This window comes from Thalassophryne amazonica, chromosome 5 (assembly GCF_902500255.1).
Source record: "Thalassophryne amazonica chromosome 5, fThaAma1.1, whole genome shotgun sequence".
Taxonomy (NCBI): Eukaryota; Metazoa; Chordata; class Actinopteri; order Batrachoidiformes; family Batrachoididae; genus Thalassophryne; species Thalassophryne amazonica.
In genome coordinates, this window is record NC_047107.1 from 59534439 (window position 1) to 59553481 (window position 19043).

Below are 19043 nucleotides of genomic sequence, written 5' to 3' on the forward strand. Positions count from 1 at the left end.
CCCACCCTTAGCCCAGTCTCTAAGGAGACTTGGCTATTATGAGCGTACTCGATCCAGGCCAGATGATCACTCCAGGCCGTCAAGTGCGCGGAGGTCACGCAACGGAGGGCCTGCTCCAGTTCCTAGTTTGTCCGCTCTGCCTGCCCGTTCGTCTGGGGGTGGTACCCAGACGAGAGACTGACGGTGGCCCCCAGTTCCAAACAGAAACTCCGCCAGACCTGGGAGGAGAACTGAGGACCATGATCCGAGACAATGTCTGATGGAATCCCATGCAGACGCACGACGTGGTGGACCAGGAGGTCTGCAGTCTCCTGGGCCGTCGGGAGCTTCGGGAGGGCCACGAAGTGGGCCGCCTTGGAAAACCGGTCCACTATCGTTAGGATGGTGATGTTTCCCTGGGACGGTGGGAGGCCCGTGACAAAGTCCAGGCCGATATGAGACCAGGGGCGACGAGGCACTGGCAGAGGCTGGAGGAGGCCTTGGGCCTTGTGATGGTCAGCTTTGCCCCTGGCGCAGGTGGTGCAGGCCTGGACATACTCCCGGACGTCGGCTTCCATAGACGCCCACCAGAAGCGCTGCCGGACCACTGCCACGGTTCTTTGCACCCCTGGGTGACAGGAGAGCTTGGAACCGTGACAGAAGTCAAGGACCGCAGCCCTGGCCTCTGGTGGGACGTACAGTTTGTTCTTCGGACCGGTCCCCGGGTCCGGGCTCCGTGTCAGGGCCTCCCGGACGGTCTTCTCCACGTCCCAGGTAAGGGCGGCCACGACAGTAGACTCGGGGATGATGGTGTCAGGGGGGTCTGACAGCTCGGTCTTGACCTCCTCTTCGTGCACCCGGGACAGGGCATCAGATCGTTGGTTCTTTGTCCCGGGGCGGTAGGTGATCCGGAAGTCAAAACGCCCGAAGAACAGCGACCAGCGGGCTTGCCTGGGGTTCAGACGCTTCGCGGTCCGGATGTACTCCAGGTTCCGATGGTCCGTGAAAACTGTAAATGGTACCGACGCTCCCTCCAACAGGTGTCTCCACTCTTCAAGAGCCTCCTTCACCGCAAGAAGTTCCCGATTGCCGACGTCATAGTTCCGTTCAGCTGGGGTCAACCTGCGGGAAAAGTAGGCACATGGATGGAGAACCTTGTCGGACTCCCCGCTCTGGGATAGCACGGCTCCTATCCCTGAGTCAGAGGCATCCACTTCAACAATAAACTGGCGCTTGGGATCGGGCTGCACCAGAACTGGTGCAGTTGAGAACCGGCGTTTCAACTCCCTAAACGCGGCTTCGCACCGATCCGACCAGGTGAAGGGGACTTTTGTGGAGGTCAGGGCTGTCAGGGGGCTAACTACCTGACTGTAACCCTTGATGAACCTCCGATAGAAATTTGCAAAACCGAGGAACTGTTGTAGTTTCCTACGGTTCGTTGGTTGGGGCCAATCTCTCACCGCCGCAACCTTGGCCGGATCAGGGGCGACAGAGTTGGAGGAGATGATGAACCCCAAGAAGGACAAAGAAGAGCGGTAGAACTCACACTTCTCGCCCTTCACAAACAGCCGGTTCTCCAACAACCGCTGTAGGACCTGACGTACATGCTTAACATGGGTCTCAGGATCCGGAGAAAAAATGAGCATATCGTCTAGATATACGAAGACAAACCGATGCAGGAAGTCCCACAAGACGTCTTTAACCAATGCTTGGAACGTCGCGGGCGCATTGGTGAGGCCGAACGGCATGACCAGGTACTCAAAGTGACCTAACGGGGTGTTAAATGCTGTCTTCCACTCGTCTCCCTCCCGGATCCGAACCAGGTGATAAGCATTCCTAAGATCCAATTTCGTGAAAATTTGGGCTCCATGCAGGGGCGTGAACACTGAATCCAACACAGGTAACGGGTATCGGTTACGAACCGTGATCTCGTTCAGCCCTCTGTAATCAATGCATGGACGGAGTCCGCCGTCCTTCTTGCCCACAAAAAAGAAACCAGCACCCATCGGGGAGGTGGAGTTCCGGATCAACCCGGCAGCTAACGAGTCCCGGATGTAGGTCTCCATTGATTCGCGTTCCGGACGTGAGAGGTTGTACAGCCTGCTGGACGGGTACTCAGCGCCCGGTATCAAATCAATGGCACAATCGTACGGACGGTGCGGGGGCAGCGTGAGTGCCAGATCCTTGCTGAAGACGTCAGCAAGGTCGTGGTACTCGGCTGGCACCGCCGCCAGATTGGGGGGGACTAAAACCTCCTCCTTAGCTGTCACACCGGGTGGAACCGAGGATCCTAAACACTCCCGGTGGCAGGTTTCGTTCCACTGAACCACAACCCCAGACGGCCAATCAATCCGGGGATTGTGTTTTAACACCCATGGAAAACCCAATATCACTCGGGAGGTAGAAGGTGTTACATAAAACACAATCTCCTCCCTGTGATTCCCAGACACCACCAATGTCACTGGCTGAGTCTGGTGTGTGATTAGTAGAAGAAGGGTGCCATCTAGTGCCCGCACCGACAATGGTGACGGTAAGGCCACTAGAGGGAGCCCAACCTCCTTTGCCCATCTGCTATCCAGCAGATTTCCCTCCGACCCCGTGTCCACCAGTGCTGGGGCGTGAAGGGTTAAATCCTCACTCAGGATCGTGACTGGGATTTGTGCAGATTTACGGGGTCTCCCCGCGTGGGTATTGTGACCCACCCTTAGCCCAGTCTCTAAGGACGAGTGCTGCTGTTTTGATCGTTTGGGGCATTCTCTCTGTGTGTGCTCAGTTGAGCTACAGAGAAAACACTCTCCACGGATCAGCCTCCTTTGTCTCTGATCTGATCGTTTTTTGGCCCTGCTCGTTTCCATAGCAACGTCAGCAGGGGGAGCTGTTGTCACGTGGAGAGCCCTGGCAGTGGAGCGTGGGGAAGTCGGCTCCCTTTCAGACCCGGGAGGAAGAGGGACGGCTTGTGCCTGACCACGCCCTTCGTCTCGCTCCCGTCTGTGTTCTGTTAATCGGTTGTCTAACCGTATAACCAGGTCGATAAGCCCATCTAAATCCCGCGGCTCGTCCTTCGCCACCAGGTGCTCCTTGAGGACCAGAGACAGTCCGTTTACAAAGGCGGCACGGAGCGCAACAGCATTCCAGCCGGCTCGCGCTGCCGCGATGCGGAAGTCGACTGCATACTTTGCTGCGCTCCGACACCCCTGTCTTATCGACAGCAGCACACTTGAAGCGGTCTCACCTCTATGAGGGTGGTCGAACACCTGTCGGAACTCCCTCACAAACTCAGTATAAACTGTTAGGAGCCATGAATTCTGCTCCCAAAGCGCCGTAGCCTAGGCGCGTGCATCTCCTCGAAGCAAGTTTATAACGTAAGCCACCCGGCTGGCGTCTGACGCGTACATGACGGGACGCTGTGAAAAGATGAGCGAGCACTGCATCAAGAAGTCCGCGCACGTCTCCACACAGCCTCCGTACGGCTCCGGAGGGCTTATGTATGCTTCAGGGGAAGGTGGGGGGGGTCGTTGAACGACCAGCGGAATGTCTGTTTCTGGCACACGGTCAGCAGGAGGAGGTGCTACAGCAGCGCCCTGATCATGCGCTTCCACCTGGGCGGTGAGAGCCTCTATCCTGCGATTGAGAACACTGCTCTGCTCGGTAACTAAGTCCAACCGAGCGGCAAAGGCGGTTAAGATGTGTTGCAGCTCACCCACCACGCCTCCTGCCTGTGCACCTCGCTCTCTCATTGGCTGTTCAAGCGATGGTTGATGCCCCTCGGGATCCATGACGCTGGCCGAGAAATCCTGTTGTGAAAGTGTCGTGACACGGACCCACAACAGGGGGCGTTAATGAACGGACAATGGATAAGCCAAAAATTAACAATTTAATGTTGTGAATCGCACAACAACGTACAGACAATAACAATATGGTGGACTGTCAATCATACACCAGGTGACGTGTGGGCAGGCTCGACGATAGAAGACGCCTGGAGAGAGAAGAGCCGGATCCCCACACAGCTTCCAACACCAACGGAGCTGAAGAACACCGGAGCCGCCAAGCCCTGCGCCCCAGGTGGCCGCTGTCTTCAGCAGTCAGACCCGGTACTGCTGGCAGAGAACAGAGACAGTCCAGATGAGTGTGAGTTCGCACACTCAGTAATCCCACAGTCTGTATTAAGTAAAGGAGGGAAAACCTCCACCTCCAATCACACACACTCGTGCAGCTCCTGGTCAACCACTTATCTGGGTTGGGGTGTGAGGCGAAGCCGTCGCTGTCACACCAAACGCCAATCCCTCAGATAAGGACACACTCCAGGAAAACGGCTGCAACAGAAGTTCAGGTTATTACACACAAAGTGTCAGTCAGCAGAGAAATTACCTGAATGGTAGTTGATTTCTCGGCGAGGAGGTGGAGTTGCAGTCCGGTCTTTGTAGTGGTGGTGATGGGTGACAGCTTGTGTTGATTAATGACAGCTGTCACCTCCAGCAAAGCCGACGCCCTCTCGTGCTTGAAGCCCACACTTCAAGCAGGGCGCCATCTTGTGGTGGTGGGCCAGCAGTACCTCCTCTTCAGCGGCCCACACAACAATATATACATATATATATATATATATATATATATATATATATATATATATGTAATTGTGTGTATGTACAAGGTCTGTTAGAAAAGTATCGTACCTTTTTATTTTTTTCAAAAACTATATGGATTTGATTCATATGTTTTTACGTCAGCCAAGCTTGAACCTTTGTGCGCATGCGTGAGTTTTTCCACGCCTGTCGGTTGCGTCATTCGCCTGTGGGTAGGCTTTGAGTGAGCACTGGTCCACCTCTCTCATCGTTGTTTCATTGCGAGGAAATGGCGGAATGATTTTGGCTTTTTTTCCATCAGAATTTTTTCAGAAACTGTTAGAGACAGGCAGCTGGAAACCATTCGAAAAATTTATCTGGCTTTCGGTGAAAATTTTACGGGCTCAAGCTTGGCTGACGTAAAAACATATGAATCAAATCCATATAGTTTTTGAAAAAAATAAAAAGGTATGATACTTTTCTAACAGACCTCGTATGTATTTATATGCATATGTATATATGTTCGCTTTGGGAAATTTAATAAAAAGATTTTGAAAAAGAAAAAGTGGTGTGGAGGTTGAAGTCTCCACTTTCAACACACATTCAAACAGACACTCAGAGTGGAGCAGATTGTGTGTTACATCAGCTTAATTAGGTCATGTGACTTTTGATGCAAGGGCATGTCATTCGACTCCAAGGGATAAATACGTTTATCTCCTTGTTGATTTCAGGCATTTTACACACCTTTTATAGGACAGCTATGGTAGCGCAGTGGTAAAGCTTCTGGCTGGCTATCAGAGCTTTTGTAAATTGCAGGTTCGAATTCCATGGGTGGCATGTATTTTTTTTCCACAGCAGCTGCACGATGTGGTTACACATGCTCCAGCTGCTCACATTGTCTTCCCGCTGCGACGGTTTCATTCACACTCATGCACGAAACCGTTGCAGTGGGGTCGTTCACGCCTGCCCAAACCTGTGTCCCTCCCGACATCGGCTCTATGTTTTAGTGGTTCGCTCATACGAGCTGTTTCACCGTGATTCACCTGATTTGTACTTATACGTACTATGTGTGAAGGGGCCCTTAACATTGTCAGTGCTAATCTAACGCAGGCAATTTTTTTGTTAATATAGGCTATGATATGGTAGACTAGGATAGGAAAGGGTCGGAAACAACAGGATGAGAAAAGAGTGTTCACTGAATACAAATTAGTCTTATCTGCTGACCCATGAAAATTCAGTAAGGCATGTCTTCTAGAATATATTCCATTTCTAAGGTAGAACTCTACTAGTGTATACTAAGGTATATCCAAATATCTAAAAAAGGAAGAGTAGAACAGAGTAAAGTAGAGCCACTTAGGTGCCTGGTCTTCAGAAGCAGGGATGGTAGGTTGAAAAGCTTTTTTATCCCATGGGAACTCTTATCCCATGTTTACATGGCTGCTTAAAACTGACAGCTGTCTGATTGACATGGCAAGAAGGCAAACATGTGCATGACACTTACTACTCCATATAACTTATTTCTGGACATCTTTTTTTTTTGGCATACAAATGTCACCATGCTATCTCAAAAAAATTACCTAAACAAAATAATGTAAACTTAAATAATTTTTCTTTAAGAGCCCATGTTATGGGATGCTGTCTCTCTGCACTCCTCCTTACTCACACTCACCACCCCTCATCTCTTTCTCCATCTCTCCGGGTGGGTGTTAAGCGAGTCATGTCAGGGGATTTGTGTGTGTCCTCCTTCATCGCCCCATTACTCCTCCTGGGGGGCTTCTCCCTCACCTCCGAGTGTCTCCCCCAGCGCCACTCCGACGCGCTCCACTGGCTCTTGAAGAATCTCCCTGGCGACTGTCCTCACTGCAGACGATGCCCCATCATCTGCTGCTTCCTGCTGCTGATTGTAATGGACCACTCGCTGGATGCTGGACTCCAAAATGTGGTACTCAGAGCTGTGAAAGAGAGAAAAGGAAGGTGAAGAAAAAAATTGATGGTTGCAGGGGCAAAAGCATTGATTGTGGAGAATTTGCATACGCACATCTCCTCTTGGAGATTTAAGTGATAAACACACATTGGATGGAAATGCACACTCAGACACACACTTTAGCATCAACAAATACAGTTGCTCCAGTTCAATCCGGTGTGTCTGTCTGTGTCTGCATGTACATTGCTGTGCAAAACCTTTAGACATGCTTAAAGGGGTTATATTTGGTAAAATGGATTCTCATACTTCATACAGTTGCACCTGTCTTAGGATTTGATTTGAACATGTAGAAAATCTCTTGCAATAAGCAACACAGAGGATTGAACTGGGGGGTAGCAAGCAGCATCTGCACAGACTCATAGTTGTGTTTTCCCACCTGCAAGCTAGGGGCTGAAGAAAAACATCATAAAACGTGGTGCAATCAGAGTCATAAAGGTTTTGTATTATTCCATTAATTTCTACTTTTATTTTATTTTTTTTTTACTTTTGCTTTTAATTCTGTTTAGTTTTATGTTGATGAGTGAAGAGCAGAAAAATAAGCACTTACAGTAGTGTTCAGAATAATAGTAGTGCTATGTGACTAAAAACATTAATCCAGGTTTTGAGTATATTTCTTATTGTTAATGGGAAACAAGGTACCAGTAGATTCAGTAGATTCTCACAAATCCAACAAGACCAAGCATTCATGATATGCACACTCTTAAGGCTATGAAATTGGGCTATTAGTAAAAAAAAAAAATGTAGAAAAGGGGGTGTTCACACTAATAGTAGTGTGGCATTCAGTCAGTGAGTTCGTCAATTTTGTGGAACAAACAGGTGTGAATCAGGTGTCCCCTATGTAAGGATGAAGCCAGCACCTGTTGAACATGCTTTGCTCCTTGAAAGCCTGAGGAAAATGGGACGTTCAAGACATTGTTCAGAAGAACAGCGTAGTTTGATTAAAAAGTTGATTGGAGAGGGGAAAACTTACACGCAGGTGCAAAAAAGTATAGGCTGTTTATCTACAATGATCTCCAGTGCTTTAAAATGGACAAAAAAAAAAACAGAGATGCGTGGAAGAAAATGGGAAACAACCATCAAAATGGATAGAAGAATAACCAGAATGGCAAAGGCTCCAGGATGATCAAAGACAGTCTGGAGTTACCTGTAAGTGCTGTGACAGTTAGAAGATGCCTGTGTGAAACTAATTTATTTGCAAGAATCCCCGCAAAGTCCATCTGTTAAATAAAAGACGTGCAGAAGAGGTTACAATTTGCCAAAGAACACATCAACTGGCATAAAGAGAAATGGAGGAATATTTTGTGGACTGATGAGAGTAAAATTGTTCTTTTTGGGTCCAAGGGCTGCAGACAGTTTGTGAGATGACCCCAAACTCTGAATTCAAGCCACAGTTCACAGTGAAGACAGTGAAGCATGGTGGTGCAAGCATCATGATATGGGCATGTTTCTCCTACTATGGTGATGGGCCTATATATCGTATACCAGGTATCATGGATCAGTTTGGATATGTCAAAATACTTGAAGAGGTCATGTTGCCTTATGCCGAAGAGGACATGCCCTTGAAATGGGTGTTTCAACAAGACAATGACCCCAAGCACACTAGTAAACCAGCAAAATCTTGGTTCCAAACCAACAAAATTAATGCCTGGCAGATGTGAAGAAATCATGAAAAACTGTGGTTATACAACTAAATACTAGTTTAGTGATTCACAGGATTGCTAAAAAAGCAGTTTGAACATAATAGTTTTGAGTTTGTAGCGTCAACAGCAGATGCTACTATTATTGTGAACACCCCCCTTTTCTACTTTTTTTTTTTTTACTAATAGCCCAATTTCATAGCCTTAAGAGTGTGCATATCATGAATGCTTGGTCTTGTTTAATTTGTGAGAATCTACTGAATCTACTGGTAACTTGTTTCCCATGTAACAATAGGAATTATACTCAAAACCTGGATTAATCTTTTTAGTCACATAGCACTACTATTATTCTGAACACTACTGTATGAGCCTGTGCCCGCAAGCAGAATCTACATGCACCTTGACTTTATTTCATTTTGAAATATTGCACCATATAAATAGCAGGAAAAACATTACACTTGACTTTAGACCAGGTTTTTGTTGGTCTATAATGCAATCGCTTTCTGCAGCCTCATGACAGCACTGCACCTGACTGCACCTCATTTAAAGACCAAGTTACCCACTCGTGAACACGTACTTTTGCTATATAGCAAATAAAAAATAAGTGAAAATATCTGTATCAGTTGGAAAACAACAATGACGGGATGTATGACAGTGCAGCTACTGCACTGCACGATGGACTGCGCGATACACTGCACGATATACTGTACAATGCACTGCACAATACACTGCATGAAACACTGTACAATACAGTGCACGATACACTGCACAATACACTGATACACTGCACGATGCACTGCGCGATACACTGCGTGATACACTGCACGATGCACTGCATAATACACTGCATGATGCACTGCACGATACACTGCACGATGCACTGTATGATGCACACTATACCATCTGCCTGCTGTGCAACACACTGCTATGCATTGCGCTGTGCTTCCCTACATGCTACACTGCATCTACTGCAAGTTGTGCTATGTGCTGCATATCAGGTGTAAGATAGGGCCCTAAATGTTTCCCTAATCCAACCTTCTATCAAATAGCAAATATATTTACAAATTTTGAATTGAGTATTGGTTGTGCATGTATTTTGACATCACGTGCGTACAGAGGTGTTTTTACCTATCTAGCAGTCCATCTCTCAGTAGTGTTAATGAGAGTTTGCCATTGTGATGAATCTTGAGAAGGTCTACATCTTTCCTCCAAAGCAGCAAACTCTCACATACTTTCATCCTTCGCAGAAACCTCACTATGCCTCTTGGTAACACAGCTTTGCATCGCCTACTGCACAACAGCGGTACACACAATCTACCTGATAAATCCTTCTGAAGCACAGAGAGACACATGGAATCCATCAGGCTTGGAATTACTTTCTCTGCTCTGTGGAGCCAATGCAAAGCTAAAGTTCAACCATGCAGGAATCTCACCTGGCTGAAATGTAGAGCTAAGCACAGTGTTGAAGCCACAGTGTCCGTATCCGCCTCTAGTCCACCCAAAACAGCATGAATGTTGGGGCCCTCTGACACATCTGTCTGCAAGCACATACATGAACAAAAATGCTTTAATACGAGGTCTGTCCGTAAAGTATCGTACCTTTTTATTTTTTCAAAAACTATATGGATTTCATTCATATGTTTTTACGTCAGACATGCTTGAACCCTCGTGCGCATGCGTGAGTTTTTCCACGCCTGTCGGTGACGTCATTCACCTGTGAGCACTCCTTGTGGAAGGAGTGGTCCCGCCCCCTCGTCGGATTTTCATTGTCTGGAAATGGCGGAATGAAAAGGACTTTTTTTCCATCAGAATTTTTTCAGAAGCTGTTAGAGACTGGCACCTGGAAACCATTCGAAAAATTTATCTGGCTTTCAGTGAAAATTTTACGGGCTTCACAGAGAATAAGGACTTTAACTACAGGTTTAAGGACCCCTTTAAAGGACGGTCGGTGCGCCGCGCTGCGAGCTGCGACGATGCGGCACAAACCACTGGATCATTTCTAAGCTGATGGCTCTGTGGATACGAGACCGTCGTGTGCTCTTTCTCTGGTTATCACAAGACCTGGACATCAGCCATTTTCTGGCAGATTTCACTTTTAACAAGAGATTTTGTCATGGAAAGCCACGCGGAGGCTTCGCGCGTCACGACCGATTCGCTGATGAAGCGAGACAAAGGAACACCTCCGTTTCGGAGTGTTAGAGGACAAGTTGGGACATGTCTATCTCGGCTTTCAGTGCTTACCAGTCGAGTGAGTATAAAAGAACTTGTGGAGAGCTGGACATGTTTACTGGACAAACCCTCTGCGACATCACCCGTAGGTTAATAGTTGTCACCATGTTAGCAGTGTCTGACTCTGCCTAACTCCTGGCCAAACCATAAATCAGTAAAGAGACTGAGCATGAGCAAAAACGGATTGACCTGTGTGTGACAAATGAAGCCACAATGCACTAAACCATCTTGAAGTTACAAAGCTAGCTAAGGTTAATAAACTAAGTCACCTAGATTCTCACAATTGATTAACGCACATTTTCGACGTGCTGGGTGGTGCTTATTAGAGCCGGAGGCTTGGGTGCGTGGATTAAAATCTACAACTGTTTCCTCAATACCTTGCTTCATGCTTCATCTCAGTGAGTGGATGAACTATCCTGCATGAAACTGAATCGACCTGCTTAGGAAAAGTTGTCACTGACCATATTCACCTTATTCAGGAAGTCAGTGTGGGCAGCTCCATTTTGTCAAGCAACTTCCGGTTTGCCACTGAGTCAATGATTAGCTACGTGGGAACACAGTACGCGAGAAATGTCCAAACATGAGTAGCATTAATTGTTCAGTTCATGAGTGCCACAGCAACTGGAAGAAGAGGAAACTATCGCTTTCAGAACAATGTATTGAACATGGAAAGCAGAGATCTGAGTGCTGTGGACCAGCATTTAATTTGTTCCCTCCTCCATTGAAAGACGGCTAAAGGTGCTGAATTTGAAAAATCCACCGAACCATCCCTATGTCTGTTCTTTTTATTTTATGGAGAAAAAACCCACACCACTGGATCTATAACGCTCCGTTGAAGAAGCCACGGCGGATGCTAGTGAGACAAATGGGTAAGCTGTGTTTGTAGCGTTAGCTGCTATCTTATTTACTCATTTTCTGGTGTTTGATACAACCAAACACTGCATGAAATAACACCATATTTATATTAACGTTACATAATCTTGGCATTACGGTGATACTACTTGGCAAGTAGTATTTTAACTTGATTGTGCTCTTATATAAGCCTCAGCGGTGCTGTGCGGTGGAAAGCTTGTAGTTCCTCATAGCCAAACCATCCACGCCGAGTAACAACACAAAGTAGTTAAAAATAATCGAGGGCCACTTTTTCATGTCATCTTCCTGCTCTGTTATGACCCGTGGTGAGCCAGAGTTGATCCCGTTGAGCTTTTCAAAAAGGTTTTTGTTTCTACCCATGGAATATCTTCCATTGTTCTATATTGAAAACACCGCTCACCAGAAGTCCTAAGACAAAACGGAAATGCCTCTGTTGTACAAATTTGCGGGGCTGAGCTTATAGATCACTGTATGACAATTGCAGCCACTTCATGTCAAGCACGTAATACAAGTGCATCTGAAAGAATGGAAATATTGTGAAAAAGTTTATTAATGTTCTGGAATGTCCAGGCACATCCACAATTTCTCGGATAATCAATCGATGGAAAAACCAACGACAGCTGTCTGAACGCCCTCTCAAAGCCGTCCTGTGAGACCAAAACGGAGGTGGTTTTGTCTCGCTCCAGTAGCGAATCCATTGTGACGCGCAAAGCCTCCGCTCTTCTTTCCATGACAAACTCTCTTGTTAAAAGTGAAATCTGCCGGAAAATGGTTGATGTCCAGCTCTTGTGATAACCAGAGAAATGGCACACGATGGTCACGGATCCAGACAGCCATCCATTTAGAAATGAAATGGTCGTTCAGCCTGTCGATGGCGGCTTCCGAGCGCGGCACGCCCCACAGCCGCTGGGGGCCGTCCTTAAAGCGACAGTAGCACTCCTTATTCTCTACCAAGTCCGTAACATTTTCACCGAAAGCCAGATAAATTTTTCTAATGGTTTCCAGCTGCCAGTCTCTAACAGTTTCTGAAAAAATTCTGATGGAAAAAAAGCCCAAATCATTCTGCTATTTCCTGACAATGAAAATCCGACAAGGGGGCTGGACCACTCCTCACTCAAATCCTGCTCACAGGCGAATGACACAACTGACAGGCGTGGAAAAACTCATGCATGCGCACGAGGGTTCAAGCTTGTCTGACGCAATCACACGTGATTCAAATCCATATGGTTTATGAAAAAAATAAGGTTGGATACTTTTCTAATAGACCTCATATATATTCACCCTTTTGACAGTTTTTTGTTATAAATCAGTATACTGTATATGGCTTAGTAACGTAATACAGTGATACAGCAGTGCAACCTGGTCTCACGGCAAGTCATGATTCAGGAGCACGAAATATACATTAATCTATTGGTTTGTGATATTGTGACAAAAAGTGCCTCATTTTTGTCACAGCAGCACAAATTCATTCTCATTCATTCCGTGATGGCTGCATGAAATTAAAAGAGAAGCGCGGGGGGGGGGGGGGGGGGGGTATGGTTAGGGTGAGGGGAAGGAGTACGATTAGGTTATGGTTAAGGTTAGGGTTGGGGGTTGGAGTAGAGTTAGTAATATTTAGTTTAAAAAACCCTGTCATGAAAATTTGACTCATTCCGTGCTGGGAGCATGAAAAAAGTGTGAGACTGGGATGAGCAGTGACCACAGCACACCAGCGTTTTTTTTTTTTTTTAATTGGAGTAAGATGGAGCGTGCAGCGTGTTGTCAGACAGTGAGGATTCTGATGATGAGAAGATGATCCCTCTTTTGTTCTGGACAAGGAACCAAAGCAGATGGGTCCACCAACTTGCACACAGATCTCCACAGCTTCTGTTTGCAGTTTCTCCAGGAGTCAGGCGCTATGAGCTGGCATTTTGTGGATTGTCTTGATTATGACAACTTGACATTAATCAAAGTGACATGACCAGAAGTTGTCTTTGGCCTTTGTGGTCTTCGGTTGTATGCCAACATGTCAACTTGTCATTACAAAAACCAGATGGCACTTAATGACAGCAGTCATAAACATTTACATAACCTCATCATAAACATTGACGATACCTTCAAGTAAAGTGTTACCGAAGCATCTTACATTAGTGAAGGAGAAAAACAACTGGACTGTTGCACAGTGATACAAGTTCCTGTTTTCAGATGAAAATAAATTTTGAATTTAATTTGGAAATCAACATCCCAAAGTCTGGAGGAAGAGTGGAGAGGCAAATAATCCAAAATGCTTCAAGTCCAGTGTGAAATTTCCACCGTCGGTTTTGATTTGGGGAGCTATGTCATCTGCAGGTGTTGGTTCTCTGTGTTGTATCAAAGCACAAAGTCAATGCAGCTGTCTGCCAGGAGATTTTACAGTACCTCATGCTTCCATCTGCAGGCAAGCTTTATAAAGATGCTGATTTCATCAGGATGCTCTGCCTGTTGCACCAATAAGTAAAAGCCATACCTCTTATGGGCCTGCCAGTGCTGAACATGGACACACATAGGTTAAAGACCCAAGATGAACTGTTTTTGTTTGTTTGTGTGTTTCAATTGTGGAATCTGTTTTTGTTGCTCTTCTGTTTTTCTGTTTCTGTGTTCTGTTTCTTCTGTTTGTTCAGAAATTATTTTGAAATTTTGTAAAAAATAGAATGGCCTAAGCAGTGGGTCACCCCTCTGAGTCTGGTCTGCTTGAGGTGTCTTCCTCATTATCACCAGGGGGAGTTTTTCCTTACCACCGTCACCTGTGTGCTTTCTCTAGTGGGGGTTGGGAAGGTTTGACCTTACTTGTATGAAGAGTCTTGAGGTAGCACTGTTGTGATTCGACACTATGCAAATAAAATAAAATGAACTGAATTGATTTCCTTTTACAGCAGGACTTAGCACCTGCTCACAGTGCTAAAACTACTAGTAACCATTTCACTGATGATGGTATTACTGTACTTGAATGACCAGCCAACTTGGCTGCTCTGTGGGTTATTGTCAAGAAGAAGAAGAGAGGCACCAGAGACCCGACAAAACAGATGTGGTGGAAGCCTCTGTCAAAGCAACCTGGGCTTCCACAACACCTCAGCATTGCCACAGACTGATCACCTCCGTACCACCATTAATTCATGCAAAATGAGCTCTAACCAAGTACAGAGTGCACAAAATGGACGTACAAACATTTCTGCATAATAAATAATTTTTTAATTGATCTTATGAAATATTACAATATTATAGATTGTATAAAATAGACAACTGTTCTATTTTTTACAGATGGAGGTAGTAACTGTCAAAACTAAAATAATTCTTGAAATATTTTAGTTTATATGTAATGAGTCTAAAACATATAACATTTTTACTTTCTGAAATAACTGACAAAAAAAAAATACTGAACTTTTTCATAATCTTGTTTTTAGATGCATCTGTATGTACGAAATGATTGTGATACTGAGGCAGATATGATTAGACAAGCCTATGGCACTGAGACTAAACTGTTTTTATCAGAGCAGGGATAATTTCTGTTACTTGTACTGAACAAAGCAGACAAACAGTCCTCATTTAGCTTAAGTAGACGTTAATGACAGCATCATTAAAAAGATAGAGCATTCATCTCTGGGTGAAAAAGGCAGAAAATTAAGTTTGTTCTCAAATGTGACTCAGCATCACACAGTGTAGTATCTGATAACTGTTTGTATCACTTTTTGCCAGATGCATTTGAGTCAGGGACCCAAAAAGTAGGTAGTGGCACATATTTTGAGTTTTACCATTATTCTACTGTGGGTTGTTTTTCTTGTTGTGCTCAATCATTTTCCCATGTTGACAGACTGTTTCTGTCCAATCATTTCTCTGTGCACCTGAATAGATGAAGTACAGTACATCCAGAAACTATTCACAGTGCTTCACTTTTTCCACATTTCATGTTACAGCCTTATTCCAAAATGGAGTAAATTTATTTTTCCCCCTCAAAATTCTACTCACAACACCCCATAATGACAACATGAAAAAAGTTTTTTTTTTTTGCAAATTTATTAAAAATAAAAACCTAAGAAATCACATGTATATAAGTATTCTTGAAATTTTTGCAAATTCATTAAAAATAAAAAAACTAAGAATTAATTGCATGTACATAAGTCTTCACACCGTTTGCTCAATACTTTGATGCACCTTTGGCAGCAATTACAGCCTCAAGTCTTCTTGAATATGATGCTATGAGCTTGGTGCACCTATCTTTGAGCAGTTTTGCCCATTCCTCTTTACAGCACCTCTCAAGCTCCATCAGGCTGGATGGGGAGCATCGGTGCACAGACATTTTTGGATCTCTCTAAACATGTTCAATCGGATGACCAGGGGGACCTTGCTGCCCTGCAGGATTTTAAACCATGATGGTGTAGTGTGTTACTAATGTAATCTTTGTGACTGTGGTCCCAGTTCTCTTCAGGTCATTGATCAGGTCCTCTAGTGTAGTTCTGAGCTTTCTCAGCATCATCCTTAGTCCACTAGGCAAGATCTTGCATGGAACCCAAAACTGAGGAAGATTGACAGCCATCTTGTGTTTCTTCCATTTTCTAATAATTGCACCAACAGTTGTTGCCTTCTCACCAAGCTGCTTGCCTGTTGTCTTGTAGTCCATCCCAGCATTGTGCAGGTCTACAATTTTGTCCCTGGTGTCCTTAGACAGCGTTTTGGTCTTGGCCATGGTGGACAGGTTGGAGTGTGATTGATTGAGTGTGTGGACAGGCGTCTTTTATACAGGTAACAACTTTAAACAGGTAAAGAGTGCAGAATAGGAGGGCTTCTTAAAGAAAAATTAACAGGTCTTTGAGAGTCAGAATTCTTGCTGGTTGGTAAATGATCAAATACTTATTTCATGCAATAAAATGCAAATTAATTATTTAAAAATCATACAATGTGATTTTCTGATTTTTTTTTTTCTGTCTCTCAAGGTACCTATGATAAGAATTACAGACTCTCCATTCTTTGTAGGTGGGAAAATTTGCAAAATCAACAGTGGATCAAATACTTATTTGCTGCACTGTATCTTGGCTGTGTGCTTAGGGTCATTATCCTGCCGAAAGTTGAACCGTCGTCCCAGTCTGAGGTCAAGAGCGCTCTGGAGCAGGTTTTCATCCAGGATGTCTCTTGCTGCATTGCTGCATTCATCTTTCCCTCAATTCTGACTTGTCTCCCAGTTCCTGCCACTGAAAAACATCCCCACAGCATGATGCTGCCACCATGCTTCACTGTAGGGATGGTGTAGGCATTCACACCAAAGAGACGAGTCTTTGTCTCATCAGACCAGAGACTTTTGTTTCTCATTGTCTGAGAGTCCTTCAGGTACCTTTGGCAAACTCCAGGCAGGCTGCCATGTGCCTTTTACTAAGGAGTGGTTTACCGTCTGACCACTCTACCATACAGGCTTGATTGGTGGATTGCTGCAGAGATGGTTGTCCTTTTGGAAAGTTCTCCTCTCTCCAGAGGAATGCTGTAGCTCTGATAGAGTGACCATTGGGTTTTTCGTCATCTCTCTGACTAAGGTCCTTCTCCCCCAATCGTTCAGTTTAGACAGTTTAGGCATGTGCCTTTCCAAATCATGTTCAATCAACTGAATTTACCCCAGGTGGACTCCATTTCAGCTGTAGAAACGTCTCAAGTTTGATTAGTGGAAACAGGATGCACCTGAGCTCAATTTTTAACTTCATGGCAAAGTCTGTGAATGTGAATGTACATGTGATTTCTTTTTTTTTTTTTCTAATAAATTTGTATAAATCGCAAAAAATGTTTTTTTTTTCACATTGTCATTATGGGGTATTATGTGTAGAATTTTGAGGAAACCCCCTGTGAGTTGACCCCTGCACCAGAGGCCTGCAGCTGTAAGAGTTTTCTGTCTGTTCTTATTGACTCCATGCTCTCAAGCAGAAAGTCAGATGATCTTAAATAGACTTATTGTGTATTTAAAGTGAGGCAGTGTGTTTGTGGGTGGAAAAATAAAACATAGCACTATGTGTCGACCCCCTGGAGTGAGACGATGGGCACATTTTTAAGTGAATCAAGTGATGATAAAAAAAACACCTTTATCGGACAGATTCTCGGATTTGATCAGAAATTTCATCTATTCATCTATTCATGATGAACAAGGTGGAACAGGTGCAACATTTGCGAAAAAGCTATGCTTTTTGCTTACTTATCTGCCACTCCAGATATCTTCATACAATATCACAACTCTTCTCTTGGTACCCTGCCATAAGCTTTCTCCTAATCCACAAACACACAATGTAATTCCTCCTGGCCTTCTCTATTCTTCCCCATCAGTAATCTCAGAGCATACACTGCATCTGTAGTGCTCTTTCTCAGCATGAAACCATATTGCTGCTCACAGATCTTCACCCGTTTTCTAAGCCTACCTTAGAGTGGTCAAATGAACAATTTGGTATCATTTGAAGAAGAAGGAATGTACTGGGGAAGAACACAGACAACCAAATCGAATCAAATCAAGTCAATTTTATTTATATAGCGCCAAATCACAACAACAGTTGCCCCAAGGTGCTTTATATTGTAAGGCAAAAGCCATACAATAATTACAGAAAACCCCAATGGTCAAAACGACCCCCTATGAGCAAGCACTTGGCGACAGTGGGAAGGAAAAACTCCCTTTTAACAGGAAGAAACCTCCAGCAGAACCAGGCTCAGGGAGGGGCAGTCTTCTGCTGGGACTGGTTGGGGCTGAGAAGAGAGAATCAGGAAAAAGACATGCTGTGGAAGACAGCAGAGATCAATCACTAATGATTAAATGTAGAGTGGTGCATACAGAGCAAAAAGAGAAAGAAACACTCAGTGCATCATGGGAACCCCCCAGCAGTCTAAGTCTATAGCAGCATAACTAAGAGATGGTTCAGGGTCACCTGATCCAGCCCTATCTATAAGCTTTAGCAAAAAGGACAGTTTTAAGCCTAATCTTAAAAGTAGAGAGGGTGTCTGTCTCCCTGATCTGAATTGGGAGCTGGTTCCACAGGAGAGGAGCCTGAAAGCTGAAGGCTCTGCCTCCCATTCTACTCTTAAAAACCCTAGGAACTACAAGTAAGCCTGCAGCCTGAGAGTGAAGTGCTCTATTGGGGTGATATGGTACTAAGAGGTCCCTAAGATAAGATGGGACCTGATTATTCAAAACCTTATAAGTAAGAAGAAGAATTTTAAATTCTATTCTAGAATTAACAGGAAGCCAATGAAGAGAGGCCAATATGGGTGAAATATGCTCTCTCCTAGTCCCCGTCAGTACGCTAGCTGCAGCATTTTGAATTAACTGAAGGCTTTTCGGGGAACTTTTAGGACAACCTGATAATAATGAATTACAATAGTCCAGCCTAGAGGAAATAAATGCATGAATTAGATTTCAGCATCACTCTGAGACAAGACCTTTCTAATTTTAGAGATATTGCGCAAATGTAAAAAAGCAGTCCTACATATTTGCTTAATATGCGCATTGAAGGACATATCCTGATCAAAAATGACTCCAAGATTTCTTGTTGTGTGGGCCGCTGAAGAGGAGGTACTGCTGGCCCACCACCACCAGAGGGCGCCCTGCCTGGAGTGCGGGCTCCAGGCACCAGAGGGCGCTGCCGCCTCACAGGAGCAGCCGGGGTGACAGCTGACACTCATCACCTATGACAGCTGTCGCCACTCATCTGATCAGCATCGGTATATCAGCAAGACGTCATCTCCACCTCTTTGCCGAGATATCGTTCTACCTGGAAGGTAACGTACCTCAGCTGACTCTTTGACAGT

The 19043-nt window shown here is 45.0% G+C and overlaps 1 long non-coding RNA gene across 1 annotated transcript in view; it reads right to left on the reverse strand.

The window, feature by feature from the left end:
- LOC117510612 overlaps positions 1-19043 on the reverse strand; it is a 54291-nt gene that overhangs the window by 17478 nt on the left and 17770 nt on the right. The window contains exon 2 of the long non-coding RNA XR_004560762.1: positions 6324-6490. This is a non-coding gene — a long non-coding RNA (uncharacterized LOC117510612). The remainder of the gene's footprint in view (positions 1-6323; positions 6491-19043) is intronic.